The sequence below is a fragment of the Myotis nattereri genome (genome assembly GCF_964212035.1).
Source record: "Myotis nattereri genome assembly, chromosome: 1".
NCBI lineage: Eukaryota > Metazoa > Chordata > Mammalia > Chiroptera > Vespertilionidae > Myotis > Myotis nattereri.
This window is the reverse complement of record NC_138075.1, coordinates 197,618,624-197,636,985: the sequence shown is the minus strand read 5'-3', so window position 1 is coordinate 197,636,985 and position 18,362 is coordinate 197,618,624. Positions and strand designations below refer to the sequence as shown.

General features: G+C 44.2%; 1 protein-coding gene across 2 annotated transcripts in view; it reads right to left on the bottom strand.

The window, feature by feature from the left end:
* Nucleotides 1-13,061, bottom strand: part of CLOCK (clock circadian regulator) — a 157,763-nt gene extending 144,702 nt beyond the window's left edge. The window contains exons 1-2 of one of the 2 annotated variants that reach the window (XM_081096991.1): nt 12,828-13,061; nt 11,618-11,704 (exon numbers count right to left, since the gene is read on the bottom strand). The gene's annotated coding sequence lies outside the window, so the exon portion shown is untranslated. The remainder of the gene's footprint in view (nt 1-11,617; nt 11,705-12,827) is intronic. The other variant, XM_081096990.1, reaches the window with a different exon arrangement.
* Nucleotides 13,062-18,362: the final 5,301 nt, after the last annotated feature.

Sequence of the window (18,362 nt, the reverse complement as noted above, 5' to 3'; positions counted from 1 at the left end):
GGTCACTATGACACACACTGACCACCAGGGGGCAGACGCTTAATGCAGGAGCTTCCCCCTGCTGGTCAGTGCACTCCCACAGGGGGAGCTCTGCTCAGCCACAAGACAGACTGATGGCTGCCAGTACAGCAGTGGTGGTGGGATCTTCTCCCGCCTCCTCAGCAGCGCTAAGGATGTCTGACTGAAGCTTAGGCCTGCTCCCTGCTGGCAAGTGGACATCCCCCGAGGGCTCCTGGGCTGCCAGAGGGATGTCTGACTGCCAGCTTAGACCCAATCCCCCAGGGAGCGGGCCTAAGTCAGCAGGTGGTCATCACCTGAGGGGTCCCAGACTGTGAGAGGGCACAGGCTGGGCTGAGGGACCCCCGTGAGTGCACACAAATTTTTGTGCACTGGGCCTCTAGTCCTATCTAATAATAGAGAAACATGGTAATTAACCGTAACTTCGCTACCCTTCCCATTGGCTAATCAGCGAGATATGCAAATTAATCTCCAGCCAAGATGGCGGCCGGGAGCCAGGCAGCTGAAGCGAACATGAGGCTTGCTTGCTCCAGTGACGGAGGAATCCAACATTCCCCGCATGCCTCGCCCTGCTCTAAGCTACACTCTAAGCAACAAAATTGCAATTACAGAAGCTAAACAAGCTCCAGATACCTGCTTTCAGCCACCAATGGACTCAGAGCTTAGAGCGGCAGTGATGGCAACAATGTTTCAATTACAGAAGCTAAACAAACCCAGATACCTGCTTTCAGCCAGCCGCAGCCTCAGAGCTGGAGCCGGGCCTCAGAGCTGGAGCCGGCTCTCAGCTCCAGTGACAGCTATAGAAGGTAAATAAATCCCAGAATTAAAAAAAAAAAAAACGGAAAAAAAAGGAGAGGCTGGGAGCTTCAGTTGCCTTCCAGCCTGAAAACGGCCCTCAGCCCCTCACCCAGACTGGCCAGGCACCTCAGTGGGGACCCCCACCCTGAAGGGGGTGTGGTGTGACCAGCTGCAAACAGCCATCAACCCATCATCCAGGCTGGCCAGGCACCCAAGCGGGACCCATACCCTAATCCGGGACACCCTTCAGGGCAAACCAGCCGGCCCCCACCCATGCAACAGGCCTCTATCTTATTTAGTAAAAGGGTAATATACAAACTAACCCTAACAGCAGAAAGACTGGGAATGACTGGTCACTATGACACACACTGACCACCAGGGGGCAGACGTTCAATGCAGGAGCTGCCCTCTGGTGGTCAGTGCACTCCCACATGGAGGAGTTCTGCTCAGCCACAAGCCAGGCTGATGGCTGCCAGTACAGTGGTGGTGGTGGGAGCCTCTCCTGCCTCCTCAGCAGTGCTAAGGATGTCTGACTGCAGCTTAGGTCTGCTCCCCGTTGGCAACTGGACATCCCCCGATGGCTGCCGGACTGCCAGAGGGATGTCTGATTGCCATCTTAGGCCCAATCCCCCGGGGAGCGGGCCTAAGCCAGCAGGTGGCCATCCCCTGAGGGGTCCTAGACTGTGAGAGGGCACAGGCCGGGCTGAGGGACCCCCCTTCGCCTTCGAGTGAACAAATTTTTGTGCACCAGACCCCTAGTATATATATAAAAGCCTAAGCAACTGTCACAACCAAAACAACCGAACAGACGACTGAACAGGCTGCGTGGAGCAACCAGGCCGGCAGGGGGGTTAGTGAGGGCCAACCAAACGACTGAGCAGCAGGCTGCGTGGGGCGACCAGGCCAGGAGGGGGTTTAGTGAGGGGCGACCAAACGTCCAAGCAGCAGGCTTCATGGGGCGACCAGGCCAGCAGAGGGTGAGGGGCGACCAAACAACCAAACAGCAGGTTGCATGGGGCAACCAGGCCCGCAGGGGGAGCAGTTGGGGGCGACCAGGCTGGCAGGGGGCGGGCAGTAAGGGACGACCAGGCCAGCAGAGAGGGGAAGTGAGGGGTAACCAGCGGGGGGGTGGGGGGGGCGGGGGGGGGGAGGTTGGGGCGACCAGGACAACAGTGGGGGCAGTAAGGGGTGACCAGGCCAGTGGGTGGGCAGTTAAAGGCGACCAGGCCGGCGAGTGGGGGGCAGTGACGAGGCCGGTGTGGGGGGCAGTTGGGGGTGACCAGGCCAGCGGGGGAAGGGGGGGCAGTTAGGGGCGATGAGGCAGACAGGCAGGTGAGCAGTTAGAAGCCATTGGTCCCAGATTGTGAGAGGGATGTCCGAGTGCCGGGGATTGGGCCTAAACCGGCAGTTGGACATTCCCTGAGGGGTCCCGGATTAGAGAGGATGCAGGCTGGGCTAAGGGAACCCCCTCCCCATGCACAAATTTCGTGCACCAGGCCTCTAGTTTAGTCAAAAGCAAAAACATCGAGAAAACTAGTTTACAAAACTGCATATTCTACTTGCTATAAAGCTGTAACATGTACATGTACATACACATACACACAAATGCCTTAGAATATGCTGAAGAATATATTAACAGAATTTATTCCTAAGATTTTAAGTTATGTTTTTCATAGATTATTTTTGTAGGTTTTGGTACTGTAATTCTTTTCCAAGGAGCAAGACTAATTTTTATAAAAAACCACAAAACTATTTTTCAAAAGAAAAAAATCAGATTAAAAATTTTAATAAAGATCAGCTTGCACAAAGTAACAGACGTACAAATAAATAGAATATGATCAAGTTTAAAAAGAAGACAAACGGTATAAACATATTTCACACAATAAACTCTACTGGTGAAACTAACATCTTTATAATTACAACTATATTATATTGTCACCATTTCTGATGGAGACAAAAAATATGAGTTGGAAATAGCTTTTTCCATTAACTACTGTTCCTCTCATATCGCTTCTTGCTTCTAATAAATATTTGTGGAATTCCTGTTAAACAATATAAGTTAAAGCTGTAAAATAAAACTTAAGTCCTAACAGTTTTCATTTTAATTTGGGGGGGTTTTCCTAAATAACTTCTAATATCATTTCATTTAAAATTGCAGTTACAACAGTCATCAGTTTTGTGAACCAAAACTGTACTTGGCAAAGGGTTTTCAAAAAACTATACAATACCATGCATAATGGAAACATGTTCTAGAACTTTCTACACTAATAAAAGAGAAAAATGGTAATTGGCGTACGACGATACCCTTTGCATTGGCTAATCAGGGCTATATGCAAATTAACTGCCAACTAAGATTGGCAGTTAACTGCCAACAAGATGGCGGCTAATTTGCATATGTAGGCACAATGCAGGGAGGCGAAAGGGAAAGCAGGAAGAAGCCCCCTGCCACTGATAGTGATCTGAAACCCAGGGGGAAGCTAAGAGCTGGGGGGCAGGGCAAAGGCGGCCCTGGGGCCGCCTTTGCCCTGCCCCCCCAGCCATGATCGGAGAATCAGGCGCCTTTGCCGCCCTGGCCAGTGATAGCAGGAAGTAGGGGTGGAGCCAGCGATGGGAGCTGGGCACGGTCGAAGCTGGCAGTCCCAGGAGCTAGGGGTCCCTTGCCTGGGCCTAAAGCGAAGCCCACGATCACGGCGCCCCCCGCTGCCACTGCAGGTCCCTGCTGCCTGGGCCGGACGCCTAGGCCAGAGGCGTTAGGCCTGGGCAGGGGCGGAGCCTGCAACCGCGGGGAGCTGGGGGTCCCCTGCCCAGGCCTGACACCTCTGCCGGAGGCCTCAGGCCTGGTCAAGAGGACAATCGGGTGATTGGTGATCGGAGGGTGATGAGGGTCAACTCCTCTGGCTGAGGCATCAGGCCTGGGTGGGGGGCGGAGCCGGGGATTGGGGGGATATGATGGTCCCCTTGCCCAGGCCTGAAGCCTGGGTCAGAGGCGTCAGGCTTGGGCGGGGGGTGGAGCAAGCGATCAGAGGGAGATGGGGGTCCCCTGCCCAGGCATGATTCCTGGGCCTGAGGCCTCAGGCCTGGGCGGGGGCCAGAGCCAGTGATCGGGGGGAGATGGGGGTCCCCTGTCCAAGCCTAACACCTCTGGCGGAAGCGTCAGGCCTGGGCAAGGGGCCGATCAGGCGATTGGAGGGTGATGGGGGTCAACGCCTGAGGGCTCCCAGTATGTGAGAGGGGGCAAGCTGGGCTGAGGGACACTCCCCCCCCCCCCCACACACACACCCAGTGCATGAATTTCGTGCACTGGGCCCCTAGTATTATTATAAGTCACATAAAAAGGTCAAGTACTCCCAAACTCTCTCTATAAATACAAAACTCTAAGCAACTTATTTAAATACATTTAAATTGTGACAATCCCTCCACAAAAAGGATAAGAGCCCTGTTTGATACACAGTATAAAAGTAATGAAACAAGGAATAATGACTAACATTTACTGAACACTTAACTATGTAATAAATGCTCACTGTTCTAAGAAATTTGCATGTGTTGTTTCATTAATCCTCACAGAATATATGGAACTAAAATTATCTTCATTTTATAAATGAGAAATTAAGGTACTATTTGTCCAAGCTCATATAAGCAGAAGAGCCAGCATTTGGATTCTAAGCAGGCTACCTTTAGCCCTATACTCTTAATCACTACACCATGCTAAAGATATAAGTAATTAAGATCCTGTTAAAATACTTTGCTATCTCTATTACTATAAATAATAATATATTTAGAATGAAACCAGATATTTTAACAATCTGGTCAGGTCTTTGAGAATACAAGGAATAAATATTTTGAAATTCCCTAATTTCATGACAAAAGATAAAGCAAAAGGCAGTCACTATCAAAAGTAATCATAAAAACCTGAGAAAATGTATAACTTCCAAAAATAGGCAAGACATTAAAACTATTGCACTAAACTTTAAGACTGTATCTATCTTGAAAATAGTTAACATAGTTTTTCTCCCCCATTTAAACTGAAGGATACAGATACCTAGAAATTGAATAAAATATCACGGAAATCCTGTTACAAAGCTGATGTCAATTCTTTGGATGACACAGGATTCTTTCTTGGTATTTAGATTTTCCTTTTAAGGAAGTGTTTTAGAGCAATCAAAAACCTCTCTACTGGACTTAAACTACTGTAAAAAATGGGATAGCTCAAATTTTTAATGCAGACTATTTTATAGACTCCTACATTACTTAGACTTCTTCAAGAGCACTGCTATCCAAATGATTTATGCTCCTGAAATGCAAGGTTAATTTAATATAATTCAAAGTAAAACATACTTTAGAAAAAAGATACACCATTATAAAAAAATCTGAGATTCATTATTATGAATCATGATTTAATAATTTATTATATAATTGTGGCATTTTTTTAAAAAGCACAAAATTTGTTTAATCTGTGAGCTATACAGTATCATTCTACTTGAATTCTAATTCTTCTGAATATTATCCTATTGAAATTTTTATCAAGTATCAACACTAGGTGACCAATGCTGTCACTTCTAAAAGTGTCATCATTATTTTAAAAATTAGAAAATTAAGTGTTCAACAGAAAAAGACCAGTAAATTACAGAGAATACTACATAGCTATTAAAATTAATCATGTTGTAGAAAAATACTAACATAAAAATGTTCAAGATTCACTGTTAAGTGAAGAGTACTTTGCACTACAACAGATGCATTATAAGCCCATTTTGTAACATTATGTGTCTACTTGAGGCCCAGTCCACAATTTCGTGCACTGGTGGGGTTCCTCAGCCTGGCCTGCACCCTCTCACAATCCGGGAACCCTCAGGGGATGTCGGATAGCCAGTTTCGGTCCAATCCCAGCAGGCCCAATCCAGACAGGAGGGAGCCCGATCCTGTGCATTGAGTGTTTGTCACCTGGTGGTCAGTGCACATCATAGCAATCCGTGGACCAGTCATTCAGTTGTTTGGTTGCTTAGTCTTTTGTATCTATAGACTAGTGGCCCAGTGCACGAAATTCGTGCATGGGGGCATGTCCCTCAGCCTGGCCTGCATCCCTCTCACAATCCGGGACCGCTGGCTCCTAACCGCTTACCTGCCTGCCTGCCTGATTGCCCCTAACCACTCTGCTGCTGGCCTGATTGCCCTAACTGCCACCCCCTTTCAGCCTGATCATCCCCAACTGCCCCCCTTACCAGTCTGCTTGCCCCCAACTGCCTCCCCCCACAGGCCAAATCACCCACAACTGCCCCCCCCTCCCCGCCAGCCTGATCGCCCTCAACTGCCCTCCCACTTGCCGGCCTGCTCACTCCCAATTGCCTCCCTTAACACATAAAGTAGCATATCATTCACACTGTCCTACACCTTATTTCCTGCCCCCCCCCACCCCGACTTTTATAACATACTTTGGAAATCTTTCCATGTCAGTACACAGAAAGCTTCCCTATTCTTTTTTTCACAGCTAATCTGATCGCCCCTAACCACCTCTGCCTCGGCCCCACCACCATGGCTTTGTCCGGAAGGAAGTCCAGAAGGTCTCCCAGAAGGTCTCCCGGTTTAATTAGCATATTACTCTTTTATTAGCATAGATATGTGTACACATACTTATATAATGGCTAAATAAAATGCAGGAAGAAAATATTCTAGAAGGTTAACAATAGCATCTCTTTGTGGTGGGATTTTCACTGTTATCTTAAAATTTTAATTCATGCTTTTTGTGTGTGTTTTCCAGGTTTCTACATTAGGGTTGCACTATTTTTATAAGGGGGAGGGAGTTAAGAAAGAAAGGCAAGTATTCACATTAAAGCCATGTTTTTTTAAAAGATATTTCTATTGATTTGAGAGAGAGAAGAAGTGAGAGGGAGCGGGAGAGAAGAGGAGAGGGGCAAAGAGAAACATCGATCTGAGAGCATAACACCCATTCATTGCCTCCTGCACACCCCCTATTGGGGATCAAGCCTGCAACCCAGGCATGTGCTCTAATGGGGAATGGAACTGGCAACCTTTCCGCGAATATGATGATGCCCAACCAACTGAGCCACACAGGGGCAGGGCAAAGCCATATTTTAATACAAATGATAAATTCTTAGCCTAGGCTTATGGTTTAACCCTCATTAATACAATACACATTTCTGGCTGTTTGTGTGTTTTTTAATCGTTAATCAACCTATATTTTCATCTTCTACTATTTGGGGTAAGAATTAAAATTTTAAGTACCTGATTAAATGCCTCTTTGAAAAAGATGGGAATTTTTGTCATACTATTTGACTTTATTGATGTAAAAATAAAAATAAAATATTTCTTAAAAGTAAAAGGTAAATGACATTCTGAACAGTATCCTATAAATCAAAAGCAATTCATAAAATTTTATTTTTTACAGCCTTGGCTGGTAGCTCAGTTGGTTGGAGCATCTTCCTGTACACCAAAAAGTTGCGGGTTTGATTCCCGGTCAGGGCACATACCTAGGTTGCAGGTTTGATTTCCAGTCAGGGCACATATGGGAGGCAACTGACTGATGTTTCTCTCTAACAAATTTTTCTCTCTCTGTCCTTTCCCTCCCTCTAAAATAAAAAACATATCCTCGGGTGAGGATTTAAAAAATTTTTATTTTTACAAGTAGTTTCTGTAGTTTTACAAGTAGTTTCTAAAACTAATAATAACTCAGAATTGAAATTATACTTATGAGGATGCATTTACATTAATTTAACATTTGAATAATCGAAATCGTAGAGCAAAACAGGAATATCTTATCCACCTGATTTACAGAAGTTTCACCTAACAGAGCTATAAAAACAACTAACAAATGGTTATAAAGGAACTATAAATACTAATGCCATTATAATAATTATAGTTAATTAGTAAGATTTAATTGCTGACACTTAAAAGTATTCTATAAATAATTCATACAACTCCATCTAGAATTTTATACTCAGAAAAGGAGAAAAAGCCATCTTCACTGGTGCAATGGCTACAAAAAACTACACTTAAAATTTTTTTACTTTAGGCATCTGAGAACTGGAAGTAAATAGACACAAACAATAATGGGTAGTTTTGCTATAATGTGGAACGATGATTGACTTTTTACCATGTTGTTTGCCCTCATAGTTTAAAATATTTAAAATAAAATAAATATTTTATTTGACACAGCACTGGAAGTTAAAATGTGAAGGAGAAGGTATATTAAATATGTGCTCTGACAAAAGGAAATGTAATAGGAAGAAACAATTTACTTTTAACACTAACACTGCCTGTAATATTAGATGACAGACAATAGTTGACTGACAGAATTAACTTCCTAATTTAATATTTCTAAAAATCCTGAAATCTGAGAGGCTGTATAATTATCAAATAAAGCATCAAATGGCTCTTTCCAGTGGGACAGAATAAAAACAAAACAACCAAAATAAAATCAGTCACATAAATGCCTGCTAGAAGGATGCAACTTAATGCCTTACTTCCTTACTCCTTAAGAGCTAAGATTTGAGCTTTTAAAATTTGTCCTATCCTTCTGTAACTATTTAAAAGGTTGAGAGATATACTCCAAACCACATGTCCCCCCAAATAAAAGATGGAAACAGTCTCACCCTTACAAACCTTGTATATGTTTTTCTTTTGGAATCCATCATATCCTAAATTGTGTTATAATCAATATGTACATACTCACTTAACCCTACTAGATTTCAAACCCATTGAGGAGAGAGTCAATTATACCTGTCTTTCTATGTATCTCACATAACTTAAAGAGTCTTGATTAATACTCTGAACTTTCTGCAGACTTTGTCACCTAAAAAGAATTAAAGCTTAGCAATTCATTGTAGCTTGGTTTAAAAACAAAAACCTCTGGAACCATAAAAGCAAAACACAAAACCAGTAGTGTTCTCTCTGCAGGGAAAACAGTGGGTGGGTGGGGTTTGCATACTACTTGTCAGCTGCTATGCACAAACTTCCCAAAAGACCTCTTCTTCCCTTTCCCCTTCCAAGGCCGGATTCCCTCCATCCAAGTCAACAATGTCTCTTAGTGAAGGACAGACAGAGTCTGCCCCAGATCACTTCAGAGGACCTGGAGAGGCTGAGGTAATCTCCGGACTTTCTAGTGGTCTGCAAGTACAGGAGAGTAAAATCAAAGTTTAACCTGCGAGCTATTGGCCAGGTGAAAACCCTAGAAGGTGGACTCTAGAATCCTATAAAAGCTATGGAATCCAAGTCCTTTTCCTGAATTCAATCTACACCAGTGGTTCTCAACCTTGGCTGCACATTAGAATTACCTGGGAATCTTTTTTAAATCCTGATTTCTGGGCCTCATTCTCGGAAATTCTGTTTCTTTGTGATGGGGTGGGGCCACAACATTAGTAACAAAGAAACAGAATTTCCGGAGGATGAGGCCAAGAAATCAGGATTTTAAAAAGATTCCCAGGCGATCATAATGTGCAGCCAAGGTTGAGAACCACTGCTCTACACCAAAGCTTATCAGTGACCGCACTGCAAACTCTGCCAATGCACCCCAAATCAACTCCTCGCAAGTAAAAAGATGTGTATGTCCTAAGGTGTAAATCATATGTGAAACTTTCTGACACACTCCAAATCATCTCCCTGTCCTGTAGGTAGTAACAGAGCCCACAGAAGAGACATAAATAGGCAGAACAGAATATTAATCAAGACAATTCAAATTTGAAACGTCTATATTTGAAAATCCGCAGTAAAAAATATATATATATATATAAGGGCTCTGGCCAGTGTGGCTCATTTGGTTGTAGCGTTCCATACACCAAAAGGTTTTGGGTTCAAATCCCAGTCAGGGCACATACCTAGGTGTGAGTTTCGGATGAGAGGCAACCAATCCATGTTTCTCTCTCACATGGGATGTTTCTTTCTCTCCTTTCCTCCCTCCCTCCTTCTAAAAGCAATGAACATATCCCTGGGTGAGGATTAAATGTATACATATATATGGTTATGTAACAGTGTTAACAGCAGTTATCTCTGGGGAGGGATGTGAGAAGTAGAACTGTGCAAAGGAGGTTTTCACTTACTACACAGGGGTGGGCAAAAGTACATTTACAGTTGTTCCTATGGAAAATACAAAAATAAATGAATAATACAAGAGTAAACTGCGTTTCTCTAACTCACAACCATAAACCTACTTTTGCCCATCCATGTATTACACTATTGTTTTAATTTTTCAAGAGTATCAACTTCTATAATATTAAAATTCTGAAATGTTAATTTTATTTTTTCAAAAAGATTAAATAGATCTACATGGAATTCAAAAGAAAAATGCCATTTTGGACTACTAGAGACCTACAGATCAAACAGAAATAACAATTATCCTATCCTATTAGATAAAAAGGAATATTGGTAAAGAAACAGAAATGCTCATAGCAACTGTCACCCACTATTCAATATTCATTACTTTGATTATACAATATTAGCCACCAGAGTGAGCTGAGTACCCCCCCTCAAAATTATGTCCATTCTCTCTAACTACGAATCCTCTCTTCAAGTATAAGCTAAACTGAAAGGTTAGGCTGGCAGAGATTTAAAAAATCTTAATACAATGTTTACAACAGTCTGTAAGTAATAAAAATTTTGGTTTTTTGCACTACCAGAACACTGTCTCAGTTTTATTTTAATTTTTTATTAAGAATTACACATACACACACACAAATTTACAATTTACTGGGGCTCATGTCTTATTTCCTTAAGATAAAAATGTTTCCTAATCTGAAAAGCAAACTACACTGGACAATGAATTCTATTATTTTAACTGAGTATTCATCTTTTCCAACTGTTTTGTCATGCAACTACTGAGTTAAAAAAAAATAAAAGTAAAATTTTATACAACTGTGACTCCTGATAAAAGAGGAGGGGGGACAAAAAACTAATCTGAAAACAGCATAACCCAGCTATAACGCCAAATGTAAATAATGTCATTATATATTTTAGCAAAGCAAAATATGATTAAACATCTTCAAAAGCTAAATGTGTGACGTCAACGTCTTAAAAACTAATGTATAAAATAGCCAACTTATTCTAAACTTTCTTTCAATTTGGTTCATTTTCCTAAAAAATATTAAAAGCAGTCATATTGAAAATGGCCAAAATCATCAGAAATTAGGGAAGAGAGACAAGCCGACAAAAACCATTGAGGAAATTATTCTGGAGGACAGGATTTTTGTTTCATCTAGTTTATGAACCCATAATATAGTCACAAATATTTTTAAAACGGTGTACGTCTCATTTCTCATCGTCCCCTCCTCAGGCTGCTACTTCCGCCTCCCCCATCGTTACTAGTTTCAAGTATCTTCCCAGAGCTCCTTTATCCTTAGGAAAGCAAACACAAGCGCATGTTCGTATTCCACCCCTCCCTTAACACATAAAGCAGCATATCACCCACACTGCCCTACACCTTGGCGGTGGTTTTCTCCCCCACTTTTATAACATACTTCGGAAGTCTTTCCCTGTCAGTACACAGAAAGCTTCCTTACTCTTATTTCAGGGCTAATCACGCCGAGCTCCGCCACAGCTTTCACCATCTTCCTCCGGGCTCACCTTTAACGGTGTGCTATTCAACAACTGGACACCCGAGTTCATTTTTCCCCCCAAGGTTTTCAAACGAACCAGATTTGAGGTGTCCCAAAGGATAACTTTCAAAGAAAGCAACTCATTATCTAAATTATATCCTTTTTAGAATGTTTGTTTTTCAATCAGAGGGAAAACATTCCACAATGTTCTCCTCTTGACACTTAAAACTACAAATTAGAATGCAATCCTCAAGGGAAATTACCTTTTCTGGGGGGGGGGGACTTGGGGTGTCGGCGGAAGAGTCAACAATGACAGTAAAAGTTCCTTTATTTCTTGTGCTTTTCTTTTACTGTAAAAGAAGAATTTGGTTGTTTAAAAAGCTTTCAAGTCGCAAAGTGTGGCACACTAATCACAAGAAAGCACCACCTGACCCGATCGCTCACCTGCCGGGTCAGAGGCCTAGCCTGCCCTTTAGGCGCAGTGGTTCTCAACCTGCTGGCCCTTTAAATACAGTTCCTCATGTTGTGACCCAACCATAAAATTATTTTCGCTGCTACTTCATAACTGTAATGTTGCTACTGTGATGAATCGTCATGTAAATATCTGCTACGCAGGATGGGCTTAGGCGACCCCTGTGAAAGGGTCCTTGGACCGCCAAAGGGGTCGCGACCCACAGGTTGAGAACCGCTGTCGGGGTTCTGCTCTACATCGACAGGAGGACTCCCAACCCGCAAAACACTCGGGAATGAAAGCGCCCCGGCGCTGCGCGTAGGAAATGTCACACCGGGGCCAGGGCGCGGGACCGGCCGCCCAGACTCCGGCTTCGCGGGCGGCGGGAGGAGAGGCGCGGGGTCGGGGAAGGAAGACCCCGCGCCGCCTCGGAGCCCTCGAACCCACGCAGTCGCTCCAGCCGGGCGCCCGGCGACCCGCTCCCCAGGGACCGAGCCCGGAACCACAACCACTAACGGAACCGGCCCAAGGGCGGCGACACCGGCCGCTCGGGACCGCGGCGCGCGGGTCGGGCGCCTCGGGATGGGGGGCGGGGGGCGGGGGTTCCTCCCGAGGAGCTGGCCGCCCCGGCGCCCCATTGGGCGCCGCTCCAAACGTGCCCAAGTTGTGACAGGAATAAAGTGGGTCACAAGGCCTAGCGGGTCCCGAGCAACAGCCCCGCCGGCACTGGGGCTCCGGCTTCCCCGGCTGCTCTGCCGCGGGGACCGGTCCCCGCCCCGCTAGGCGCACCAGCCACCCGGCCCCGCCGCGCACCCCAATCCCGCCCCTGCCCCGCAGGTAACCCCAGCTGCCCCGGAGGGCCCCGCAGACAGGGCGGGCCTCCGCCCCAACTCCAGGAAAAAAAACACTCCACCGCGACCGCCCAAACTTGGGCTTCAGCTCCCGCCTCCCTCTCCCTCGGCCGCCGCCCCCCGACCCCACACCCCCCGCGCCCCGCTCCCTCCGCTGCCCCGCGCCCTCACCGTGTGGCTGGCCGCGGCTCCGGCTTCTTCCCTCCCCCACCTGGGAGTCCGGCAGCGCGGCGCGGACTCGGAACCACCAGCCCCGCTGCCTTCGGCGGACTCGGCGGCTCCCGGCGCGAGCCGCACCTGGGGCTGTGAGCGGCGTCCCCAGCCCACCCCCAATACAGTCACCGCTACGGCCGCCCGCTCCTCCTCCCCCTCCCTTCCTTCCCCTCCTCCACCGGCCCCGGGAGCGCGCATGCGCCGCCCAGGCCAGCAGCCCGCGGACGTCAGGCCCCGGGCCCACCCGCTGGGGCGCCACTCACCGGGAGCGCGCACGCGGCGGAGGCCAGATTTCCTCCGCGCCCGCGCGCTCGGGGGTTTCCTCCTCCGCGCCGGCGGCCGCCAGCGGCGTCTGTGATTGCGCTCCCTCCCGGCGCATGCGCCGTCGGTGACCCCGCGGGCAGCGAGGGCCAGCGCGGGGCGCCCGCCCCGCCCCTCACTCTCGCTTTCCGCTGCGCGACGCCGTGCGCATGCGACTGGCCCCGCGGAGCATCGCGGAGACGCGGAGGGGATCCCGGGCTGCGGAGGCGACTCCCGCTCCCTAGGGCCGCGTGTGCGTGTGCGCGCGGCCCGCGACCGCCGCCGGGGACGGAGGAGAGCCGGGATCTTCCTGGCGCCCTCTTTCTTCCCCGCGCACCAGTTACTGGAAAGCCGCGGAGAGGCGGGGCCTGGCCGGCGGAGGGTGCGGCCGGTTCGGGGAGCGTCACGTTAGGTCGTGGCCACGCCGGCTTCCACCCTGGATGCCAGGAGAGCGATGGAGGGGAAAAAGAGCTTCCTGCCTGATGAAGGGTCCGGAGGCCAAAAGGCGGACCCCCTCTCCCTCCCTTCAAAAGGAAACTACTTTGCAAATGCCGGGGAGGACGTATTTCCCCCCTCCAGCGGCCTCACTCGCCTTTTCCCCTCCTGGAGCTGGGAGAGGGGGTTTGAGAAGATTGAATGGGCTTCTGAAGACACAGCCGTTACCCCTGTCCCCTGTCCTGGGACCTGGGCGGGCACGGCTTGGGTCGCAGCTTGTTGGTGGGTAGGCCTGGGAAGATGGCACCGCAGCCCTTGGCTGGAGGGAGGCAAGAGGAGGTCAGCATGCGTTCATTTGGAGTTTTTCACCTGGCCTTGAACCCTCACCTTTCTTTTGCTTCTGTAACTTGTTTCCTAATCCCAGGTGGGCCAGCTGGCTCCCTTCTACCTCTGTGACTTTCTAAATAAACTGTTGCTTGTATTTGAGTCTTGGCTCTGAATTCTCTCTTAGCCATAGCTCAGGTATGGAGATCTGTCACTGGTGATCATGAATCCTAACCGATACTGGTAGCAAAAAAAGGAAACAAGGTTGCATCCTACCGTATCAAGGGGGTTTAAATGCATTTCCTAGCATGTGGAGTCTGGATTTTATCCTAGAGAAAGTGATCCCTCCGCATATTCTGCATCATCTAGAGCACATATCTTCAAAAAATACCTTTGCCCTTTTTAATGGCTTCATTGTCCTCTTAGTCACCAGGATCAAATCATGTTCATCTTTTTTCCTTCCTCTCTCACTTTCTGTATTTAATCATTTACCAAGACCTGTTGATAATCCTTTTTTTTTTTCTGCCAGTCCTCTGCTACTACTTGAACATTTCCCATCATTCAGTTCACAACCATATCCTTTCTCCCCATATTCTCTCCAAGAATAAAACTGTCATATTTGTAATAACTTTTCCAACTTCCAGATCCCACTTTTCCCTAAAATAAAAATCCTGCCTCATAGTTAAACACAATTTATGTAATTAAAATATTCGGTTCATTCCTTATTGTATGCCTTGTTATTATTTAAGCATTTCAAACTCCCTACCTAACTAATTCCCCCAGTTGATGTCTTGATAGAGGCAATAGAGCATATTGTGTGATGAGAGGCAAGTGGGACAGCTGATCGGGATTTATAGGATGCAAAATGGTGACAGATTAGGTGGAAGGAAACTACATAATGATAAAGGGAGCAATCCAACAAGAGGATATATACCCTTGTAAACATTTATGCATTCAGCATAGGAGCACCTAAATCTTGACATAAAGGGAAAGATTGACAGTAATACAGTTATAGTAGGGGATTTTAACACTCCATTGACATCAATGGTTAGATATTTTAGACAGAAAATCAACAAGGAGATAGTGGCCTTGATTTAATTGATATGTTCAGAGCACTTTACCCAAAGCAGCAGAATATACATTCTTTTCAAGTGCCATGGAATGTTTTCTAGGATAGATTACATGTTAGAACATAAAACAAGTCTCAATACATGTAAGATTGATATATCAAGCATCTTCTCTAACCAAAATGCTATGAAACTTTAAACCAATCACAAGAAGAAAACGGAAAAACACACAAAGACATGGAGGCTAAGTAACATGATACTAAGCAATGATGGATTAACAATGACATCAAGGAGATAGCCAAAATGAGGAGACAAAGAAACAACCCCCAAATGAAAGAACTAAAGAATTCTCCAGAAGAAGAGATAAATGAAACAGAGATAAGAAATTTATATGAAACGGAGTTCAGAGTAACGATGGTAAAGATGCTCAACAGCATGAAAAAAGATATAGTAACTATGAAAAAAGAACATTCTGAGATAAAGAATGGCATAACACAAATAAAGAACACTTTGGGAAACCATCAACCAAACAACAAGAAAGCCCACTGCATGGGAGAACATATTTGCCAATGTTATCTCTGGTAAGCGTTTAATCTCCAAAATTTACAAGGAATTCATACAACTTCAAAAAAAAAAAGGAAGATAATCCAATCAAAAAATGGGCAAAGGACCTAAATGGACACTTTTGAAAGCAGACATACAGAAGGCCAAGAGACATATGCTCAAAGTCACTAATCATCTGAGAGATGATTAGTCAATCAAAACGACAATGAGGTACCATCTCACATCTGTCAGAATGGCTATCATCAGCAAATCAACAAACAACAGTGCTGGCGAGGATGCAGAGAAAAAGGAACCCTCATGCACTGCTGGTGGGAATGCAGACTGGTAAAGCCACTGTGGAAAACATGGAGTTGCCTTAAAAAATTAAAAATGGAACTTCCATTTGGCCTAGTAATCCCACTTGTAGGAATATATCCCAAGAAATCAGAAACACCAACCAGAAAGGATATATGTACCCCTATGTTCACAAGCAGCACAATATGCAATAGCTGAGATTTGAAAACAGCCTAAGTGCCCATCAGCAGATGAGTGGATTAAAAAACAGTGGTACAGCTACACAATGGAATACTAAGCTGCTGTAAAAAAGAAGGAACTTTTACCATTTGCAACAGCATGGACGGACCTGGAGAGCATTATGCTAAGAGAAATAAGCCAGTCAGAAAAAGATAAATATCAAATGATCTCACTCATTTGTGGAACATAATGAGCAACATAAACTGATGAACAAAAATAGAGTCAGAGAAAAAAATATTTTAGAAAAGAAGTAATCCTATTATTTGCAGATTTTTAATATTTCCTACAACTTTTGTGATATTATACTATGTTGGTACAGTTTTGATATTATATTTAAAATCTTTTTTCTTGAAATATTAATGTTTATTGCATGTAAATGGCTAATTATTTTGTATCTACAATCTGGTAATAGATTTATTTTGTATTGGAAAAAAATGACATCAAGGAAGACATCAAAAATACCCTGAACCCAATGAAAATGAGAACACAACAAACCCAAATCTGTGGGACAAGGGAAAGCAATCCTAAGAGGGAAATTTACAGCATTACAAGCTTATCTCAAGAAACAAGAAAAAGCTCAAATAAACAATCCAACTTTAGACTTAAAGGAACTAGAAAAAGAATAGCTAACAAAGACCAGAGTGAGTAGAATGAAGGAAATCATAAAGATCAGAGCAGAAATAAACAAAGTAGAGCCTAAAAAACAATACAAAAGATCAATGACACCAAGAGCTGGTTCTCTGAAAAGGTAAGACTGACAAACCTTTAAACAGACTCATCAAGAAAAATGTAAAAGAACCCAAATAAATAAAATCAGAAATGAAAGAGAGAAAAGAAATACAAAATATTGTAAGAAAATGTTATTAACAACTATATGCTAACAAGTTGGACAATGTGGACAAAATGGATAAATTCCTTGTAACATACAATCTTCCAAAACTACATCAGGCAGAATCAGAGAATCTGAACGGACAGATTACAACTAGTGAAATTGAGGCAGTAATAAAAAAAACTCCCAACAAATAAAAGCCCTGGACCAGATGGCTTTACAGGTTATTTTTACCAAACATTTTCAAACTGTTCCAAAAATTCCAAGAGGAGGGAAGACTCCCAAGCTCATTTTACTAGGCCAACATTATCCTAATTCCAAAACCAGATACAGACACAACAAAGAAAGAAAATTATAGGCCAGTATTCCTAATAAATATAGATGCTAAAATCCTCAACAAAATATTAGCAAAGCAGCCATACATTAAAAAGATAATACACCACGATCAAGTGGGATTTATTCCGGGGATGCAAGGTTGGTACAATATCCACAAAACAATAAACATGATACATCACATAAACAAAATGAAGGATAAAAACCACATGATCATATCAATATATGCAGAAAAAGCATTTGATAAAATCCAACACCCATTTATGATAAAAACTCTAAGCCAAGCATGTCAAACTCGAAGGCTAACATGGGCCAAATGAACAAGGTTTAAGTTTATGTGGGCCGCAAAAAAACAAAAGCTTCAATTTTCATAAAAATATGTTTATTTTGATAGAGACATGCTGAATACAAATGGCTGAAATAAATGAGTAATAATTAACATAAAATAACAGAACATTTTAATAAAAATTAATATTTTTTCTTGAACATTAACTTGCCAGACACTGAATAACTACACAAATAAGCATAACACAAATAAACCTATTTTTCTTGTTCTCTGAAAGTAAAATATTTCCTGTTGCGCACACCAAACAAGTCAGTCCAAGACTAATGACGTGGCAATCGGCTGCTAAAATATTCACTGCTAGTATCAGTGGAGAGAAATGGTGTGCCTGTGCATAAGGCGCATAAGGGAAATGAATGCAACATGATTATAGTAATCAGTCATTAGCTAACATTGTAATTTGTTAATAATTACGTATAACAAGATATTGTAAAAATTAAGTTATGAAATTTTTATTAAAATGTTTCTTACATACCATTATATTGGCTGGGCCACAAAAATATCATGCGGCCCACAAGTTTGACATGCTTGCTCTAAGCAAAGTGGGAATAGAGGGAACATACCTCAACATAATAAAGGCCATTTATGACAAACCCACAGCCAACATCATACTCAATGGGCAAAAACTACAAGCATTCCACTTAAGATCGGGAACAAGACAGGGATGTCTGCTTTCATCACTCTTATTCAACATAGCACTGAAAGTCCTAGCCACAGCAATCAGACAAGAAGAAGAAACAAAAAGCATCCAAGTTAAAAAGGAAGAAGTAAAATTGTCATTATTT